The sequence below is a fragment of the Ambystoma mexicanum genome, chromosome 7p (assembly GCF_040938575.1).
Source record: "Ambystoma mexicanum isolate Mex_15411 chromosome 7p, UKY_AmexF1_1, whole genome shotgun sequence".
NCBI classification, from domain to species: domain Eukaryota; kingdom Metazoa; phylum Chordata; class Amphibia; order Caudata; family Ambystomatidae; genus Ambystoma; species Ambystoma mexicanum.
The window spans coordinates 440,621,314-440,642,816 of record NC_090939.1 but is presented as its reverse complement, the minus strand read 5'-3'; positions in this window follow the sequence as shown (position 1 = coordinate 440,642,816).

Here is a 21,503-nt window from a genome sequence, read left to right as displayed (position 1 = left end):
ATTGGTTTAGTCTCCCCTAGGGTTCAAACTGTTTATGTGAAATGTTATCTCCCACCAACAGGTTTATCTGCAAGTCTTTGTCTGTATCTCTGTCCTGCAAAGGACCAGTTTGAGTCTTTAATGAATACACATGGTGCAGAATGTGAGTGTGTTCTGGCAGCCAGTGAGCTGTTTTGAAATTCGGTTTTATCAAAGCATACAATGGTTTCACTAGCTCAGCAAAATTAGACACATAAGATCTGCCAAAATTCAAAAGCCCAAAAATTTCCTGCAATTGTCGAGTGTGTTAGGCAGCCGTATCCTAACACACTTCTCAAGGAAATCTGTGGACAAGCCTCTGCCCTCATCTGAAGAGTGAATCCTAAGAAGGTAAACTCACGATGCAGTATTCTTGATTTCTTGAATTTTATTAGGTACACTTTTGGAGCCAATGTGTGAATGACTTTGTCTCCTTGTTGCAAGTGTTCAGTGAGATTCTCATGAGTGATCTAAATATCATCTACATATTGCCAACAGTTGGGAATGTTTGTGAGCAAGCTCTATATTGTAAGTGAGAATGTGCTGGGTGAATTCTTTTACCCCTGCATTGTTCTAGTTAATTGGAAATGTGTTCCCTTAAACGTGAATGCAGTGTATTTCTGGCTTTCTAAACTTAAAGGTTTTGTGAAATACCCATTGCCTAGACCAAGGTTTGTTTTAAATTTGCATCTGTGTAAATTGGCTAAAAGTTCGGAACTGTGTTGGTTTTGTACTGCCTCTGTTTTACAATGTGCATTCAAAATTCTAAAATCCACAATAAAACGATAGGTACCATCAGGTTTTAAAACGGGGAGCACAGTACTGTTATGTGGTCTTGCTTGCTTTATAATAAACTGGTTCATTAGTTTCATGTGGGCAACTGTGTGTGGCTTAATTGGATACTTCCTCTTTTGTGTTTTGTGGGAGTGGTTTCAGTACTGGAATCACATGCGCTGGACATTCCCGATCATGCACCACATGATTTTTAAACAGCTGCACTGCTGCCAGCAGTGCCCAGTCGCTTGCATATTTTTGCACTAGTTCCCCACTCACTTCTTTTGAAAAGGCAAGCATCACTACCTCTTCCCCTCTCAGTACCTGTCTCACATACAATAGTGGCCAATCTTGAAATGCTAACAGTCCTTTATATGGGATGTGTAACTGTGGCCAAAACAGTGCTTCAATGTTTTTGGGATGTTCCCCTTCCAGCTGAATGGTTACAAAATACACTTCATTATTTGCTAATGTCTGCCCAGTGGGTGTAGTTATTTGTGCCTTTCTGTGTGCTCCAACGGTGCCTTGTGGCTGCATTCAAATATAGAAATATCAGACCCAGAGTCTAACAGGACCTCAATCCAATCAGTGTGCCGCAGAGTTTTGGGAATGATTCAATGAGTGTGTGGATTCTGCCTTCTGTGAAACTTGCATGGCTGCCGTCTGTTTTTTCTCAACTTTCACATCCTTCCCTTCAGTTTCAGAACGATCTGGCGTCCTTGCCTGTGAGGAAGGAGATTAACCCTCATCAGTGCCATCTTTCAGTAGACTTTTCATGTGTTTCCTGTCTCTAAAATCATAGTCAGTTGGTCTAAAATGGGACTGTCCCCTAGGCTTACCCCAAGATCATCCACCCCTGTGAATGCCTTGCCACAGTGGGGTATCCCTATCACCTGTAGCTTTCCCATTGTTTGGCTCCCGCTCTGGCTATTTTCCTTCCTCTATTGGCGAAAGCTGTCGCCTCTGTGGTTTACCACTCTTTTTACCTTGAAACGATCCCTGTCCTCCTTTCAAGGGTCTACCTCCGTGGTGTGTCTCCTTGTCTGGCTTAGCATCTTTGTTAGCTTTTTTCTGTGTCTCTGAAGGTCTCCTGCCTAAGTGATCCCTACCTAGCAATTGATAAGTGGATGTCACTATGTCCCCAAATTGCTCCCTTTTGTCTTGCTCATTTAATTGGGACATGTTTCTATGAACTTCTAAACTTGCAGGCTCTCATTTCAATAAGAGTAGAATTATGCTCTCAACCATTTGATAATTTTTGGATGCTATGGGCAGGCCTAAATTCCTGGCAGCAGCAGCACCTTGCATTCCCATAATGTCTGCTAATATTAATGCTAGTGATGTGATAGATGGCGTGCCTATCAGCTGTAAATAAAGTCAGCTATAAATTGAGATCCAGCTATCACAGCTCGCTAAAGGCGGTGTGCAGCAAGATGGCAGGAAAATGGATAGGCAGTTTGAAACTGTTCTAGCGTCTCTGAATACCACTTGGGTATGTCTTCATTTCTGGAAGGGCAAGACCCTAATATAATTCTCAATGTCTGTAGCTGCACCCCTTCTATGTATATCTGTCCCTGTGGCCACTGAGCAGGCACCACTACTTGCTGCGCAGCATATTACAAATGCAATATTACACACTGTGTCAAAGTGTGTGGTTAGCAATTGAAAGTCTGTTTGTAAAAATGGGCTGCTACAGTTTGGATGAAATTGGGCTAAGAATTCTATTGACAGTTTGGGTGTGGTTAATGTTCCATGCCTAGCACTTGCTTGTGGGTAAACTAGATTACCTCCAAACCATTTGACATGATTTGTATGTTTTAAAGCCAATTCAGGAAACTGGTATGGGTGCTATTGGATGGTGTCTAAATCTCCCCTAATCAGGAGAGTTGTATACACATTATTTGTCTTGTTAGATGGGGTTTCTAATTAAGTAAAGAGTGATTCAGATGCCAACCCACCAAGGTGGGCTATTGCTACCGTGAAGTTGGTATTAATTGCCTGACAGTGAGATGATCACAGCCACTCGAAAAGCGCCATTGGATGGGGATGTTGATTTCCTGATGAGCCATCTTCTGTACTCAACTCTACCCTCTTTTGTTTAAAAAAGTTTTAGAAAAAATATTTTTGCCTGGTCCGTTTATCGTGGCTGGGGCATGAGGTTATTTTACTATTTAGTAATTCTATGGTCATCTCTAAGATGTGCCATCTTTTGCAGGTGCCACCTGACAAGATTGCCTGTGGTTAGGCTTGACCCCGGCCCCCTTATCTTGTCATCAGTTGAGGCTGTGAAAATAGACACACAGTCATCAGTCTTTTTCATGCCGGTAATCACCGGGTAAACATCTGCATATGTGTAGACATGTGTAGACCAAATGAGGCTATCCTACGAGAACGCCACCAAGTCCCTCGCATCACCGATATGGTGCACTTGTTGAACGGCACGACCGTGTTCTCCAAGCTGGACCTCAACAAGGGGTTTCATCAACTGGAACTGGACGGAAACTCCAGATACAGCACCACGTTTGTCACACATCTAGGTTTGTTTAGGTACAAAAGCCTCAGTTTCAGAGTCTACTCTGCCACAGAGATATTTCAATCCGAGATCCACAATGTCATAAAACACATACCAAATTGCTTAAAGTACAGCAATGTCCTCTTCATTTTTAGACAAGACCAGCAGCAGCACGACAACACACTTATTCGAGTCTGCATGGCTCTCGAAGAGGCCCACCTCACCCAAAATACAGAGAAGTGCAAATTCAGAAAGCGAGCACTCTGCTTCGGTGGACCCCTATTTTCATCCAATGGCATGACCCCGGACCAGTGACCCTGTGTCGTAATGCTAGAAGACAACCTGCCTGAGTGTGTGTGCTTACTACTATGATTAAACAAATACAGTCAGGAATTTGTGAAGTTCTTGGACTCAAAGATATACCACATTGAAACATTAGTCTGAATTACACACTAGACACTGGCGTTATCAGATTAATATGATTAATATCAAACTCTACCTTCTAAAGGATCTAATTCACATTACACACGCCAACGCAGAAGCAAATATAAGGTAACATATCATCACACCTATGAACAAAATTGCTATGTGAACAAAGAGCATGTTTGCATAACTGAAAAACAGAAAAGGTGATTGTTTTAGTTCAACAGCATTAGTGACCTGGGAGCTATGTTATGTTGTGCTATGCTATGTGCCTTTTAGTCTAAATGCATCCAGCAAGTCTCCACGTTTCATTCCCATTTAGATCAGGATATGCTTCGAATGAAACAGTGCCTTATAAGGTTTAACGAGTTTGGCTTAGCTGGGCTCGCTATCTCCTTCCTGATGTACCTATGTACACCTATCTGTCTACCCATGTGTGCATCATATCAGCTGTCTGGCAGGTCAAACCTTAACACACAGGGTGTTACTTTGCCTTTTGAGAATACAGTCTTCTATTTGAAATCTATTAAAGAGGGGTTTATATTTGTTCTGTGACTGCCCTATTGCGTTTCATGGGGCTTTACTTTAGCGAAGAGCTAGATCTGTTGCTTGTTCCAAAAGTCTTGTAGAGCAAAGATGTGCTATTTGCGTATTTTTGTATTTCCTGTCCTCGCCTCCTTATCAGATGTAACACTCAATGGTGCGAAGTTAGCGCTTGCACCTACTGCGTGAAGTTGAAACAGTAAGCTACCATTCTGTGGTTGTGCTTTCTGCTGGAACAGGAAGCTACACAATTTCCTGGACTTTAGTTAAGCAAAAATATATTCTAGAAGCAAGCTATGCACCCGCTCTCTGTGTAAAGCATGTGCTATATATTCAATTAACATTTTTTATCAACTGTCAAACAACAATTAACATTTGCCATTATTTCTGGCTACAAGTTGCTACAAGCCGCCTGATGTGTGAAAAAGCTGTCTTACTTTAGGTGCATTTTCATAACATATCATGACAACCACAGCCTGCCTCTTATCGGCTCTCCCCTCAACTCACTGCCTGTGATGAACCACTTGGCTTTCTTCGTAACTGGAGTCAAGGCCAGTACCACGGTAGCAGGAGTTTCCCTAACTCCTGCTTATAAGTGTAAACACACTCTGTGTACCATTGACATCTGCTGCAAGACACTTGAGCTATTATTTGCAGTCTTAGGCTGTCTTCTATGGAGGTTCTGTGGGTCTGGGACGAAAGGTGCAAGGCTGCTTCTCTTCTCACCACCCTCTCGCTTCCTGCCGCCTTTCACCTTCTCTTGAACTGCTGCACCTAGTTAGCCGTCTCACTGTGCTGTCTTCCGTGCTTGTACTGTACTCTCTTGCGCCACCTTTTTATCCCTGTGGGGAAGGGAAAGGGCTTTCAGGTGTGTGTGATTCTGATCAATTGCCTGAACCTTGTATTGGGACATGCCGAGTAAACGGCTCTGGTGTTAGTACGTTCTCTGGTGTGTGATGCTAAAGTGTTTGTATCAATAAAGAGGGGGGGCAGTGGTTTTGAATGTGCTACGTGGTAGGATGGGGAAAAGGTGTTGAAAGAAGGGATATACCACGTCTCACTCATGGGTGTCCCACTCCCACTCCCCGAGGACCCCTATCCAGGTGATTCTCCCTCATTGGTCCACCCCCAGGAACTGGGTCCAATAGCGATGGCCGTGTCGTGGCCACCTGGATGAAAGATCCCCGGGGACTAGCTAGGGAGAAACCTTGAGGTTTCTCACCGCAAATCCAACGTGGTGGGAGTTCCCCAAAAATGACGCACCTCATGCTTTTCGCCATCCAATCAGCGAGCATGTCCGATGTCCGCAGACACCACACCACCCTCTGGGCCAATTGGAGGCCTGTCCGTTGACCGAACAGTGATGTGAGCCTGCAGACCAAACCCAGATATCATACATTTTTATTTACCAAGTTTTTGGTAATTAAAAAATAAAATACTGGATGGATTTACACCAAATTTACAAAAGCATGCTTTCCGGACCAAGCTGCCTTTCCTGATGCAAATTTGGTGAAAAATCTGTCAGCGATTTGGGCTGTAGGCGTGAGCAAATGTTTTTTTCCATTGCGTATATTGGAAAAAGCACACATTTTGGAACCCCCCCATAACTTTGCCCCCCCTTTATGAAACCTCACCAATCCATCTGACAGGGCCATATACTCTTTTTGCAAAGTTCCGTGAGGATTCCTCCAGTGGGGGTGAAATTATAAGCCTCCCAAAAAGTGCTCTTCCTATGGGTTGAGCAACGTAACCATAACTACAGGGCTGTTACAGCAGGCCCTGTAATATATAATTGTGGAAACGATCTCATGGTACCAAAGTGTGTTTGTCAAATTTGATTGAGGTGTTCCTCAAGGTGCTTTGATTTGATTGACTACCAGAGTGTGAGGAGACGCCATGTTATTCCAGTACCACTTTGCTTTTCATACATGGAGAAGTGCATTAAGTGAAAGTTACATGCTTGGCAATTAACTAGTTTATGGGCAAGAGCCAAGCTTCTTAATAGTGACCAAGTGGTCACTTTCTTTACTTGAGGCTGGGCCTCACCTTCATCTTTCACCACACAATGCTTTCACTATATCTGCACCAGCGAGCACCCTCTTCATCATGGCCATCTTGCGTGGCAGCCGGATCGGCTGTTCTGTGATTCCTACGCTGCAGGGAAAGGCTTGCTTGACTGGCCACCACAATATTCTCACATTGTGCAGTCGGAGTCGACTGGTGACCATCGGCATCCTCAAGGGCCATGAGCACAACAGATTCCTTCCTGCTGGGGTGCCTTTCTTTCCTTTTGTTACTTGAGGCAGGGCCTCACCATCATCTTGCATTACATGGTGCTTTCACTCTATCTGCACCAGCGAGGGCACTCTTCATCATGGCCACCCTGTGCAGAAGCCGGATCAGCTGTTCTGTGATTGCCGGGCTGTAGGGAGAGACTCGCCGTGATTGGCTGGCCACCACAACATCCTCCTGTTTGCAGTCTGAGCTGGCCTCATCTAAGGGCCAGGTCCTTCCCTGTCTAGTGCTGCCCGGCCGTGGCGGGAGTGCTTGCCTGCACACCTCCTTCATCCTCCTTTGTTTCCATCTGGTTGCATCGTGCTACGGACAATGATCCCTACCTCCAGTATCTTTGCTGTTATCTCTTCCAGGATCAAGGTAAGCGCTGCGCGCTGCCTTGCTCGGCCCTCGGCTGCACGCACTGCCCCTGGCTTTCATACTCCATCCTCACCTGCTCCCAGTGAACCCCTTTTCACTCTCCTGCACTGCTCCGTCCCTATGGAGCCTTTCAGCTGCCCTCTTCACTGCAACATCCATCCCAGCCTCTGAACCTTTCCACTGTCTCAGACTGTTAGTGTTCGCCCCTTACACCAGTCAGCTCCCACTGCCTTCTCCACACTCCTGCTGCGCCCTTGCAATGGGCGTTGTTGCCACTAGGTCTGGTACTCTACTCATATGAGGGCCTTTGCTTTGTTTTTCGCTTGCACCATTTTGATTCTAATTGTGCATTCCCACACTTTCTACTGATTTAGTGCTCATTGGCAAATTCGAACGTAGGTGTTTTTTCCAACTGTGCTCTCCCCCTCTTCCCCACTCGCACATGCTTTAACTCCTATGCATGCCTGATGTATCCCTCTGCACCATGAGGTGTGGCTTTGCCAGTCCTGTACTCACACCTACTTTGACTCATATGCACGCCTGATGTAGCCACCCGCAACATGAGGTGTGGCTTTGCCAGTCATGTACTCACAACTCCTTTGTCTGTAACCAAAAACATATTCTTTGACTTCACTAATGTACTATACACTTTCTGTAACTAGTGTCTAGATGCCTCTGGGCTTTGAGCGCTGTAATAAATGCAAAAATGAAATAAATAATACAATAAACACATTTTTCCCTATAAAGCACTAGTTATATTTGATCTAACCATTTATGCGATATGGCAATTCCCATCTGCAGTAAATGCCACATCTTTACAGTCCAGGCCCCCACTATTTGTAAGGCACTCCATGTGATGACGAGATTGAGAAACCCTTACATTGCGTACATATTTAAAGTTATGGATCAGCAGACAATAAGCATCTTAGCACTCATATCTCACTAATCTATAGCACGCGGAGAAGCTCAGAGGTCGCTGGATAGATAATGTGAGCTTCATGAATCACAAATGACAGAACAAAACATTACCACTTAATAGTAAATGAAACATGTGAAATAAAATGGTCAGATCTAACCTCCTAATAAGAGACCTTTTAAATAGAAATGCAATGCTCCTAACAAAGGCACAGTTTAAAATCTGCACAAGGCCTTGTTAGAGGTTCTATGGATGCTGCAGGAGAGAGGCCAGGGCTCTTTCTTTATAGTTCAGTGCTGCCCCTACCAGAGGAACAAAACCAAGGAGGGAATGTTCCCAGCAGGTATTACTTTTACCAGTTTGTCCTATTGTACTAATCTGGCCGAATCCCTCAGATTTGACAGTACTGCCTACAAGAAGTAATTATTAAATCATATAGCAACTGTCATAGGAGGTAATCAATTAATATCAGATTTATGTATGCATATATTCAAAAATATAATTAAAAAATGCATTAGTTGCCAACTAAATTGATGCAATGCATGTACGCAAACATAGTAAGAAAACACAGAATTATCATTCGACCTACAATATATACAACAGTCCAAATGGACACAAAACCCTGAAATATCCCAACACACACAATTCATAAAGCCTTGAAGACAGTACTGTCAAACCTTAGGGATTCACCCGGAGTAGTGAAATAGGTCAAACTGGCTATAAATAATACCTGCTGGGAACATTCCCTCCTTGGTTTTTCTACAGATATTCTCCTGTTCCTGGCAGTGGGGAGATGACCCTTCTGTGAATAATAGCCCCCACCATAGGGTCTTGGAGCATCTTACATGGTTCAAAGTTTGAAAGGCGGGCGTTGAAAAAGATGTTACAACATGTTTTCAGAATAGGATAGGTACATTAGGATAGACAAGTGCTAGTAGAGGAAGAGGGCAGGGGTATTTGTTTATTTATAAAAATCACACGGAAAGCAATGCTTTTTGGGCACACAAATGCTAACAAAATGTACCATTTATTACAGACCAGAGGTCATTGGTCCTTTACAATGGGGTAAGGGAATTAAACTAGAAGACCAGATGTTGCAAGGATGAGGACAGGACAACATCAAATAGAAACGGGATGGTAGAAGAAGTGATGAATTAAGGATGGAGGTGTAATGGAAAAGTGCTGCACAGTTGTCCATGAAGGGTAGGGAGAGAGGAAAACAGGAAGATGCGGTCGCGTAGGGTGCTAGGAAACAGGCTTTTCAGAAAGAAGAGTTTTGAGGTTGGATTTAAGTAGTGGTAGAGTTGGAGTAGCATGAAGAGGGAGAGAAAGAGCATTACAGAGCAGGGGGTTCGAAGAGAGAGAGGGGGTGCTGAAATGAGAGGGAGCGCATAGGGCTCGGCTGGTAGCAAGGAGGAGAAGGTGAGCTGAGTATCATTGTTAAGAGCGTGGAGGGAGTGAGATTAGCAGATAGGTATGGTGAGGCGAGTCCATGACTAGTTTTGAAGATGATAAGTAGTTTATAGTTAGCCCTATGTTTCACAGCTAATCCGGCCAATCTGGTGATGGGCAGAGGAGGTAGAGGTAAAGCGAGAAAGGTTGAAAAGTTTGTGGACAGTGAATTTGAGGACTTTGTCTAGAGGTGAAAAAGCATAGCTGGGGAGGACATAGAGAAGGCTGGCAATATAGTCAGATCTTGAAAGGACTAAGGAGGATATTAGCTATTTGGCAGTATTGAAAGGAGAAGATGACAGTTTTCCAATATTGAGGAGGTTGAGTCTTGCTGCAGTGGCTGATTTGGTGATGAAGAGCGATGTTGGGGTGTTCGAGAAAGGTCTCAACGTTGAATATGGGTTCATGTTGCATGTGTCATACTTGTGCTGGGGGTGCGGTGAAATGGGCACGAAGTTGCAATTTCATATGTATGTAGTGTAGTTAAATGTGAATGGGATGTTACTTAAATGTTAATTTGTGTTCAAGATTGATACATATAAGATTGCACCCGCATAGAAAGACAAATACCAAAATCGCCAAATGAAATCTAAAACACAATCCAGATATTGTGTGCTACAAAGTGCCTAGAAACTGAGTGACGGGAGTTTTATAAAGTGCATGCACAGAAGGGGAATGGTCATGAAAGGCCCACTGTAAAGGAGAGACCATATTAATTAATAATTAAACATGCATGCACACAGACTCATACAAAGGGGATTTATAAATGAATATGCAGTGGTCTTTTATTAATTAATTTAAACTATTGCAGCCAGCAGTTGTGCAGTGAATTTCAGGTCGCTGGGAAAATCTAGTTCTGTGGGGTTGAGGGCTGTGGGAGGAGTAATGATTAACTGAACAGATGGGCAGCTAGCAACTAGCAACTGAACAAGAGTGTATGGCCTGTCAGTATCACAGAAAGCAGATGTAATCTCTTTAAGTACATGGGAGCTTGCAGAAGGGTTTCAGTCGTTTGCCATGACCAGTAATAAACGTGGGGTGAAGTGACGCTCAAGGCCAAAGTGACCGATAATACTGGTGTGTTGATTGTTCTCCCTGGATGTGGCCTAGGGGCTGTCTGTGCTGAATTAGTAGTTGTATACATTACAATGTTCCAGGAACGCCAGTAAACCGGGGCAGATGAGATGACTATCAACAGTTCAAAGGGAATCTTTTTATTCTGCCTCCCTCATGTCATGTGAAGAATCCATGCAAACCATGGCCCTCATTACAACTCAGGCGTTAAGGGTTAACGCCACCGTTAACCCTTAATGCCTGATTCCCACCTTAACGCCTGCTTTTTGCAGGCGTTAAGTTCCATGGTGCTAAGGCACCTTGGTGCTAATTACGGCACCGTAATTTACGGTGCCGTAATTAGCGCCTTCCCCACTCCCATTATGCCCTATGGGGCAAAAATGGGAATGGGGAAGGGAAAATGGGAAATGGGGATTTACCGCCCCACTCACCTTGTAATGGGGCGGTAAATCTGCCATCCACCATGGTGTAAACATAGTTTACACCATGGTGGTAAAGTTGGTGCACTTAGCACCTCAGTTGTAATGAGGGCCCATGTGCAATTACAATTAAGGTTGAATGGCTCAGGCAATTTGTTACTTTTAATGAATTATGTTCGTATATGAATATTTAACCATGTGCTTATTTCATGACCTACCACAGAAGAATCCCAGGAAGGGGTGTGCAATGAATGTGATCTGAATATCGAAGTTAAGTTATCGATAACCAATGAGAATGGAAGAATTAGAGAAAGATGTGATTTCTTTGTATAGGTTTTGTCCAATCATATGTGGAGGTGTATTGTACTAAAATATATGGGAGTGTTTTAAACTGTTGCTAAATTTATATAATGTGTTAACGTAGGTGGTTCAGTGAAACTTGGGTTAGTTTGACTCAACAGGGTGATCTTGCTCCTCCCTGGACGATTGTACGATAAACTTGCTTTACTTACAAACTTGCACTCGCTTCTTAAGTCGTAAGACTGCTTGGTTAAGGTGATTAGGGGCCCATCCATACAGCAAGAAGTTGTGTGATTGTTCAAAGATGACACCAAGTTTATGAGATGAGGCACAGTGAGGAAGGTAGTCAGGAGAGAAGAGAAGAGAGGGAGAGGAAGAGATAGACTGTTTGGCTGGGAAGTAGAAAACGTAAGTCTTGTGGAGTTGAGAATGAACGAGTGAGACGTCATCCGTTATTTGACGGCAGTCAGACAGTTTGAATTTTTTGACAACTGCTCATTGGAAAAGGAGTGAAAGGAGAAGAAAATCTGAGTCGTCAGCGAAGAGTTGATAGGAGAAGGCTTAAGAGGAGATCAGGGTGCAAAAATCTGAAGTACAGAAAGTGAAGAGAAGTGAACCAAGGACAGACCCTTGGGGAGCTCCAACTGTACGGGATTGAGTGTGGAGATAAGGCTATTTCAGGACACCCGAAAGTGTCTGGGGGCCACGTATGAAACAGATCAAGCAAGGGAATTATCTCTTATGTCAAGGTAAGATAATGTAAATAGGTCAGAATGGTTGACGGAATCAAAGGCAGCAGAGATGTTGAGAAGGATAAAAATAGATTAAAGATTTGCATGATGAACAGACAAGAGGACATTGTGGACATTCAGGAGAGCTGTCTCAGTAGAATACAGAGGTTGGAAGCCAGATTGAAGAGGGTCCCAGAGCCTGTGAGGAACTCATTGAGTCAAATGAATACTACTCGCTATAGGAGTTTGAAATAGTGTCGTAGAAGATCGATATGGCAAAAGTTGGTAGGCTAGTTAAGATCTATACTAGGTTTCTTAAGGAGAAGGCTGACAGTAGCTGTCTTTTAGGATGAGGGAAAAGTAGCATTGGTAAGAGAGGTGTGGAAGAGGGAAGCAAGATGTAGAGCACCACCAGGAGCTATATCCTTCACAATGTGTGTGGACAGTGGGTGAGGGGTGGCACCGGATGGGTAAGCCTTAAGGGGTAGGGACATAATCTCATCAGGGTTGGTGGGGCAAAGGAAGATAAGGGTAGATATGATGGAACAAAGTGAGCAGGCGGAGGGGATAGAATTTAAGTAGCAATGATATTGTGAATGGTAGAAATGTTATAAGAAGGGTAGAGGGCAAGATCATTTGCAGAAAGAATAGAGGAGATTGTGGTGGGTTTAAGAGGTGAGACAAGTTAGTTGAGGCATTTTTGGAGGTGCCTAGGTTGGTAGAATTGAGATCAAATGAGATAGAAGTTACATTTCACAGAGTCAAGAGTAGAGGAATAGTTTTGAAAAGCAGTGAGATAGAGTTGGAGATCAGAAGAGTGTCTTGACGTTTGCCAAGTGCAAAGCCTTTTCTGCATTGTTGTTTTCAGGGTGCGAATGAGATGTGTAATCCAGGCCTGTGGAGTGGGGGATTTAGGAGTGAGTGTTGTAAGAGGGTGGTGAGAAGCAAAGGGAGCATAAAGAACAGTGTTAAAGTAAGTGAAGACTTCTTCAGTGGATGGAAAGGTGAGTTCAGCATAGGGGAAGATAGAGTGGTGTAAAACATGCAGTTTGGAGGAGGGAAATTTGCGCTTCGTAATAGTTCTACTAGAAGTAGATGGAACGAGTAAGGAAAAAGCAAGAGTAGAGATTGAAGTAATCATAAGAGTGCTCAGATGGAGAGGCGGAGAGCTCAGAGGCGAAGAGAATAAGATCAAGGGAGTTTCCATGTCAAGGCATGGGCAGAGAGTGGAGAGTAGAGAGTGAGTGATTAAGTAGAATAGAGTTAAAGTCAGTGCTTAGAGCAGCAGAGAGGGGGAGGTTGAAGTCACCAATGAAAATGAGGTGTTGATTGGTGAGAGAGAGTCAATTTGTTGGGAGATGTGGTCAAATAATTGACCTATCAAACCAGGGGTCCAGTAGGGAGAGATAATATGTATGCCATAGGGGGCAGTGGTTGCGCAGATGCTGTATTCGAAAGAAGGAGAATTAGCTGGAGGTAGGGCTGTGGGAGAGGCATTTTGGATGGTGAAAAAGGTCCTACAACACCACCTCCGCCAGAGGGGCGGGAAGGTGAGTGAAGGTGTAGGCAGGGTCATAAAGGGCAGTAAGAGTTGCAAATTCAGAGGGAAAGATCCATGTTTCAGTAAGGGTAATGGGGTCAAGAGAAGGAGAATGAGAAAAGATGGCGGAGGTAAAGGAGGTTTTGTTGCAGAGAGACTGTGCATTCCAAAGAGCAATAGAAAGAGAGAGACGTAGAAGCAAATCATTGTTGTTTCTGAGGAATAGAGAGGCTCTGTGGGTTGATGGGAGAAGAGTAAATGTAATGGAGGTTAGGTAGAAAAGAGGTTTTGGTAATAGAGAGACTAGTGGCGTGAGAAGTGAGGTGGCATTGAGGGGAAGAGTTGAAATGGTTCTGAGCAGAAGAGAATGAAGAGAGAAGTAGAAGGGAAAGAAAGACATAGCATGAGAAGTGCATGGTGAGGGTGTAGCTGAGTAGAAGCAACAAAGGGTACCTACAGACAAGTAGCAGGACACAGCAAAGTAACAGCTCATAGGCTAAGAGGCATAGAGACTGGTCAATGGCTGGTTTTCATCCTTCACTGTTCCGCCCTCAACTGGGATGCCCCTCGCTGGATGGCCCTAGGGAGTTCAGTAGTGATGATGGCCGTTCTTATCATCTGATCGCCTAGTCATTCCATGGTTGGTCTCTCTAGTTTTTTGCTTGGTGTTGCTGGGTTGAGGCGATTTCTTCATATTCTGTGTTCACAGAGCAGTGTCATGTGGCCTCCAGCTGGAGATTGGGCTGATCAAGATGGCTACAGGAAGTGATGTCACTGATACAAGATGGCCACTGGAAGTGATGTCATCAATACAAGATGGTCGCTGTTAGTAAGGTCCAGACATAAATAGAAGCCAAAAACCAGAGGGGATGACCCACACTCTTCTCACCTTATCGGCTAGTCCATCAGTGCTTAGTATGTGTGGGGAAACAAGCATGTTTTAAGGCTCTTTCTGAAAGTGGTGATGGAGGGTGCATTGCGGATGTGAAGAGGTAGGTTGTTCCATGCTCTGGGTGCCGGATGAATAAAGGTTTGTTTGTGTGTGTATGTGAGTTTGGAGAGTGAAATTTCTGGAATGTGTTAGCAGGCTTGTCTGGTGTTTATAGGGGTGATGGTTTAGACTATGTTGTAAAGCTAAGATGAGGTTTTTAGGTGGATGGGCTTGAACAAAATGCAGTCATTCGAAGACAATTCTCTTGGCTATAGAACGCCAGTGGCATGGGTTGAGTGTGGAAGTTATGTTAGAATGTTTGGGTAGGTGGTGGATGAGTCTGGCTGTTCGATTTTGTATGGCTTGCAGGGGCAAGTGTGCTGTTAGGGAGTCCAGAGAGTATAGCATTGCAGCTTAACCTGTGGTTGTACTGCGGTACAGAAGTAATCAGAGGGAGAGATGTAGCTGATTGTACGTATGAGGTGTACTCATAGGTTGCATGTTTTGATGACAATCTCTGTGTGGTGTGTGAAAGAAATGTGGGGTTTGCTGGTGAAGTTAAGGGATTTGGCAGGCGTGGACAGGAATATGTATGTTTATCGTTTGCAAGTTCTTGGTTAAAGAAGATGATTTCAGAATTGCATCTGGGGTATTCTGTTTTGGGAGGGTTGAGTTTGAGAATTTAGGATCCCATTCAGTTGGTGATGGTGGAGAAACAGCATTTGAGGGTATGGAGTTGTGAAGGGGATGACATTTAGAAGTATATTTGTGTGTTTGGTATTTGTGGAAATTGATGTTGTGATTGCTAAGGGTCTTTCCAATGGGTTCATCATATAGGTTGAAGAGGAGTGGAGACAGCGAGAAGCATTGCCAGACTCTGTACTTAAAATGGTTGGGGTCTGATTGTTAAGTGGGCTTGGAGACAAAGTGTGTCCTGTCATTGAGGAAGGAGGTGAACCAGGTGAGTACAGTGCTGGAGAGTTTCATCCTGTGGGTTAGAATGTCTAGGAAAATGGTGTGATCAATGGTGTGAAAGGCTGCATAGAGGTTGAAGAGTATGAGTAGTGCTCGGTAATCGAGGTTGTGAAGAGTAACGTTCTCAGTGATGTGTCAAGGTCAGAAGCCAGACTGGAAGGCCTTGAGGTTTTTTATTGTGAAACGTTGTTGCAGTTGGGTAGTGACAAAGCGTTCCATGAATCTGGCGAGGTATGGCAGGATAGTAATGGGGCAGCAGTTTTTTGGGAAGTGTGGGGTCGAGAGTTGTATTTTTAGGAGCTGTGAGATTTGCCAAGCTTTCAGTGCAGAGGGGATAGTGCCATGTGAGGGAAAGCAGTTGGTAATGTTGAGCAGGTGAGGAGCACGGGTGTTGATGCATTTGGTCATGGCTTCAGGTGGGTGTCATCCAGGAAGGTTGCAGGTTTGTTTTGGCAGTGAGGGTGAGGAGGATGTCTGTGTCTATGGGTGAAAGGTGCCCCATGGGTTGTAACGTTTCAAAGCTAGGGGTGGGAGTGAGAGAGCAGCAGGAGGGTTTACCTGATGTTGTGTATTTTGGAGTTGATTAGTCCATCCAAGAGTTGCATACTGCAGTGGATGAGGATGTGGATTGTGTGGATGGTGGTTTGGAGAGGTACTTGATGATGTTGAGTAGTTTCTGTGTATGAATGGAGGTGTATCAGAGTTCTTAAAGATAATGGGTGGCTTTGGCATTGCGGATGGCGGTTTTCTACTTGTTGAGGCAATATCCTTTGTCAGGCTCTTTCTAGGTGTCTAGCTTGCTGCTTCATAGAGAGGAGGGATCTGTTGAATCATGTTTGTGGTGGTTGTTGTGTGTTTTTTGTAATTTGAGTGGTGCAATTTTGTTGATGATCTTGTATTGGTCGAATGGAGGGATGTGTGTGTGAGGAGGGGGCGTGATATGAGTGGTGATAAAGCTATGTATGTAATGTGTTTGGTTTTTTTGGCTCGGGTGATGGGGATGTGTGGCAGGTGAGGATCTTTTGTGGGAGTGTGAGCGTGAAGGGGATAGTAAAGTGGTCAGATCAAGTTACCAAGATTCAATTTTCCACAGCACCATGATTTTTGCTTGAAATTAAAAGATCCAGGGTGTTGCCAGTGAAGTGTTGTGTGTGATCCTAGTGGGTTAGTGACTTGAGTCCAGTCTTAAGTATGAAATATGTTTCTGGATGGGCACTACAGATGTTGAAGTCACCCAGATATATGGTATTGCAGGGAGAGGTGCAGTTGTTGTTGCAAAGTCATTTTAGTTAATGTGGAAGTTGGTATTCTGTGTTGGTAAACGAGGTGGATAAAGGGAGGGTGTGCATGTGATGAAGAGGAGCATGTTAGAGAGAGAGGACGTTTACAGGGAAATAGGATTACTAAGTGTGTCTATATAAATGATAGCAAATCTACCACATTGTTTGTGTGGGTGCTTTCTGTGGTCGTTGAGATAGTGTTGGGGAATCATTCCAGGGATAACAGGATTGTGGTGGACTTGAAGTCATGTTTCTGTTTGTAAGAGTGTATCTGGGGAATGTGTACTAATGAGTTCATTGATTTCATGTGTGCATGCAGGCGCAGAGTGGCAGTTGAGTAGGATGCAGGTGTATGCAATTAGATGTTTAAGTAAACTGTTGTGCTTAAGGTTGATTTGGGTTTTATTTGCATGACTGGCTTATGTCATGATTGTGGCACTCAGTGGAAAACAAAGGCTGATGGGGAACAAAGAATAAAATAGAGAAAGATATAGCAGCAACCCTTAGCTCTGTCTTCCCTTTGCTCAGCATGCCCAGGCGATTGGCCACCCAAAGAAGTGCTTCTATACCCAAAGTAACATTGATGTTCTTTGACAGAAACTAAATATAAACAGAAACGGTACGTCAGTCTTCCTCTACTGATGAAGTTTGCTGAAGGAAGACAACAATGTGCTGCTAAGGAGCACGAGAAAAGTCTGCCAATGGCACCCCTATGATGGGGGGTGGTCAAAATCTAATCCTACCTGTGGATGGAAGGAAGAAAGTATGCAATTAGATACAGTAGAGACACTGGCTTAAAAGGGGCTACTTGCCACTGGCATAGCAGTGGCCCCTACAGCCCCTGTGCAGAAGGGGCCCCAGCAACACTATGTCCCGGGGGTCCCCGACAAGCTTCAGAAAGAATGTGCTCCAACTTCAGAAATAAATGTTTTCTTTGTGAAGTCTGTGCGCAAAGAACCCCAACTTCAAGAAGTACAAGTTTCAGTTGTGGCTCCTGGTGCTCCAGTCCCACTGTGCATGACAGCTCTCTGCTTCCGGGTTCCTGTCTGTTTGGTGGAGGCTGGAGTGTCGGAGCCGGCTGCCACAATGGGGAGGACGAATTTGGGTCTCGATCAGGTGAGGAAAGAAAATATTTATGTGTGTTTGTGTGCTTGCATGCGTGCTGCATGTTTTATGTATGTGTGTGTGTGTGTATGTGTGTGTGTGTGCATCCAATTGTGTTTTATGTATTATGCAATGTGTGAGTGAGTGTTTGATGTATGAGTGGCTGGGTGCACATGTGAATGGGTGCACGCATATGTTTGTGCTGGGCTGGCACTGAGAATCTGATTTTTGTGGTTGGGCAGTGTGAGCTAGTAGAAGATTATTTAATGGGCATCTATCCATGATAAAGCATGCATGTTATATGGCTAGGCTGGAATTTTGGTGGAGCCAGTCTAGCCAATTGGTATTGTTGCTTAGCATTTTTTATGGGATTTTATACTAAAGAAAGCATGATACATTTTAGTATTGCTTGACTAGCCTGGCGCTTGGGTGCACCCAGTCTGGCCATTTCTTATCGTGTCATGGCATTTTTTAATTGGGCATTTATAGATGAGCAATCATTTTGTATTATTACGTAGCTAGACTGGCATTTTGGTGCATCCAGTCTAGATATTTCGTATTGTGGATTGGCATTTTTTTTTGCATCTTTGATAAAGTAAGCGTGGTAAGTGTTTTTATTTTGCTAGACAGGAATTTTGGTGCAGCCAGTTTTTAAATGTTTGATTATTGTAACATGGCATTGCTAATGGCACAGCCAACAGCAGTATGTCCTTGCATGGGGATACTACCATTTAGTGGCAGAGCCAGCCCAGACATGTTTTCTTATAGTATCATTACTGGCATTATGCACAAAGCAATCATGGATATTGTTTTATATGTGTACACCAGCATATGTTGGTTGATCCATTGCGGACTTGTATGGGAACATGTACAGGCACAGATAGTGAGAACATGTTTTTTTACTGGCATATATTGTGGGTAAAAGTATCATGAACATGCATTGGGAAATGCTTGTGTGCACTGTTGGCGAGTTACATCGATTGGATTTTTGGAATGAAGTTACTCTACAAAACCAATTGCAAACTATCTGGTATTTCTCCCAATTATTCACAGAACTTGTGCTGTATAATGCATCATTAGAACTTATTCAAAAAATGTTTGGGGCTGTGGGGGTCCAAATTCCCCTTGATTGGTTTGGTCTCCCTCATTAAGCTCAGTTGTTCTGGCATATTTGTGGGAAATGTTTAAGCACCTCCAATTAAAGAATTCACCAGCTGCCACTGGATAAGTGAATGGGCACCAGCCATGCATGCACATATTCATACCCATTACCCCACCAGCCAAAGCGCTTTGGAGCATAGACGTTTTCTTACATGTTTTACTACTATTTGGGGAAAAGCCAACATGATAAGTGTTATTACTTGGAGGGTTGGGAGCTTTGTATGACAATGGGGCAGGTAGACTGGAAGGTGAGGGCACTTGGCAATCAGCAAGTAAATGTTTCCTTACTGTGGCCTTGCATCTTTCACTGGTGTTAATGGCATAGTCACTATGATGAGTGTTCTTGCGTTGTGGGTGGAGGCATTTGTGCAGCCAAATAACAAAATGGTTCCTTACTGCACCATTGCATGTTTTACTGCTTTGAGAGCAAAGTCAATATGCAGGATCTACTTACATAATTGGAAAGAATTTGTGCAGCAGCAATAATATATGTTCTTCCTGTGGCAGGTAATGTTTACTGGCAAAGCCAAGACGAGAATGTTCCTACATGGAGACACTGTCCTATACTGACAGAGCCAGCATGCATTTGTTTTCTTATGGTATTATTACTGTGTGCAATATTAGTGGCCAAACAGAGTTGGCTAGTACATGTGGGTGTGTGGACTCAGGAGCCAGGCACAGCCCCCTTTGTTCTACACTAGGTGAAAGATTTAAAGTTTGATTGAAACACATATTACATCTTTCACATAGTGCAGTGAGCAGCATTCCCCTGCAGCAACATGATTATATGGATTGCTCATGTGTGATGGCCCAGGCCGCTGGTGCAATCCATGATATCATTGGTGGGCTTGGGGGCGGTGGGAGCCTCAGCATGGCTTACAGGGAGGCTCCAAATTTTCTGTTCCACCACCACTGCTGCTCGTGCAAGAATATTGTGGGGATTCAGGCAGCAAAATGGCACTTTTAATAGGGGTTGGGGGTTAGAATCAAACCCTAAATGTGGATGGAAGGAAGAAGAGAGAATTTCAACCATCTACGCCGGCCTTTGGAGATAGCTCTTGCTGAGACTGGCCAGCTGTGGCCCCAACCAACCGCAAAAGGCATGGTTCACTTAACTGTGCAGTCGGTGATGGGATGGGGGGGAACTATCGTCTCAGCCACAACATGGCATGGCACAAGCTCCCACAATCTAGAGGCTCTTTCTCCTTGGCCTCTGCCCTTTCATTATTTTGCAGCAACTGACATTACCCGGCAAAGCAAAGTTACTCCTTCCATCGTGCATGATTTGCCCCAGAGAGTGGAGTGGCATGCTTGTATTACAGATCCATGACTTCACAGCCTTTTGTGTTCTGAAGCATACTAGCCATTGTGTTACTGTTGTGTAGGGTGGAGTGAGAATCTGATTGTGCATAGATACCCATAGATCCATCTCTGTCTGTACTGCAGGAAAAATTAAAAGTCGAAGACTCGGGAGGCAAGTTTCATTCTCAGTACTCACAAAGCTTTAAGTAGCCCAACTCACAGAGATTCTCGAAATGGTGTATTCCCAGGGGTACAGAGTTCCGCAGAGTAAAATAAAAGGTATTGACTGCAGGGCCCCGGGTCTTGGATGATACACAGCTTCCACTCCCTGACTTGTAGAACGTAGGTCGAGTGCCTCAGACAACTCACAGGGACGTTTTTACTAAGGTGCATCTGTTTAGGTTTCACTCAATTTTTTTCAAAGCATTTTATTATGCATGTTTTGACATTACTTTGGTGGAGTTTTGGACAGAGTGATGACTCTTAACGGCCAATGGTAATGAGGATTCTGATGTGTTTCTTTTGTTTCTCTTTTAAAACATTAGAGCCACATTCCTTTGGTGACTAGACAGCTTTGGCAAGCTTCTGCAAAGGCAGGGAGGACCCCTCCAGGCTGTATAATAAAACCCTTCGAGCCGCAGCTCCAAGTTCATTTATTTCCACTCCGCTCCCCAGCGAGATTTCCCAAGTGATGGATTTTTAAACAAACAGAGGGACATGTTTGGAAATGTTTTCGGCTTGTAAGTATGTCAAATATTCAAAATAAATGCAACAGCTGTGCGGTGTACACACACACGCACACACACGCACACACAGAGTGTTGTTGTTTAGACGTATGCTCTCTTCTCCCCTCTGCCCACGACCTCTCTTTTCTGGCCCAGGAAAAGGGTTCTGCTCTGTGTCGATTGTGAGGCCAACGGCGTGCGCAGGACATGCATACGAGGAGGCAAACTCGAACAAACCAGAACAACTCGTTCTCCTTTTGCATTACAGAAGTTGATATGTACAAAATGGAATCGTCCCCTTTTACAGTTGGCTGTAAAGCATCCTCCGCTTGCTGGCATTCAAAGAAATGTGTATTCTTACAATATTTTAACATGGGCTTCGTTACAGCCGGAAACGTCACGTCTGCTAATTACTGTAACTGCGTGATAGAGGCACGGTGAAGAATTATCCCCAAACATATCAAACAGTAAAATAAGGATAATTATCCACCTACGGTCGTAGTAAATATATTAAAAAAAACATTAGACAAGGGTATAAGAATAAAATCAAGATCTTGAAAAGGGACCTACTCTCCAAAGGTGAGAACTATACTAAACTGGCACTCAAGGTCTCCCCTTGGTCTCTCAATGATATATCATATGCGATTACTATGATCAAAAACTCGAAG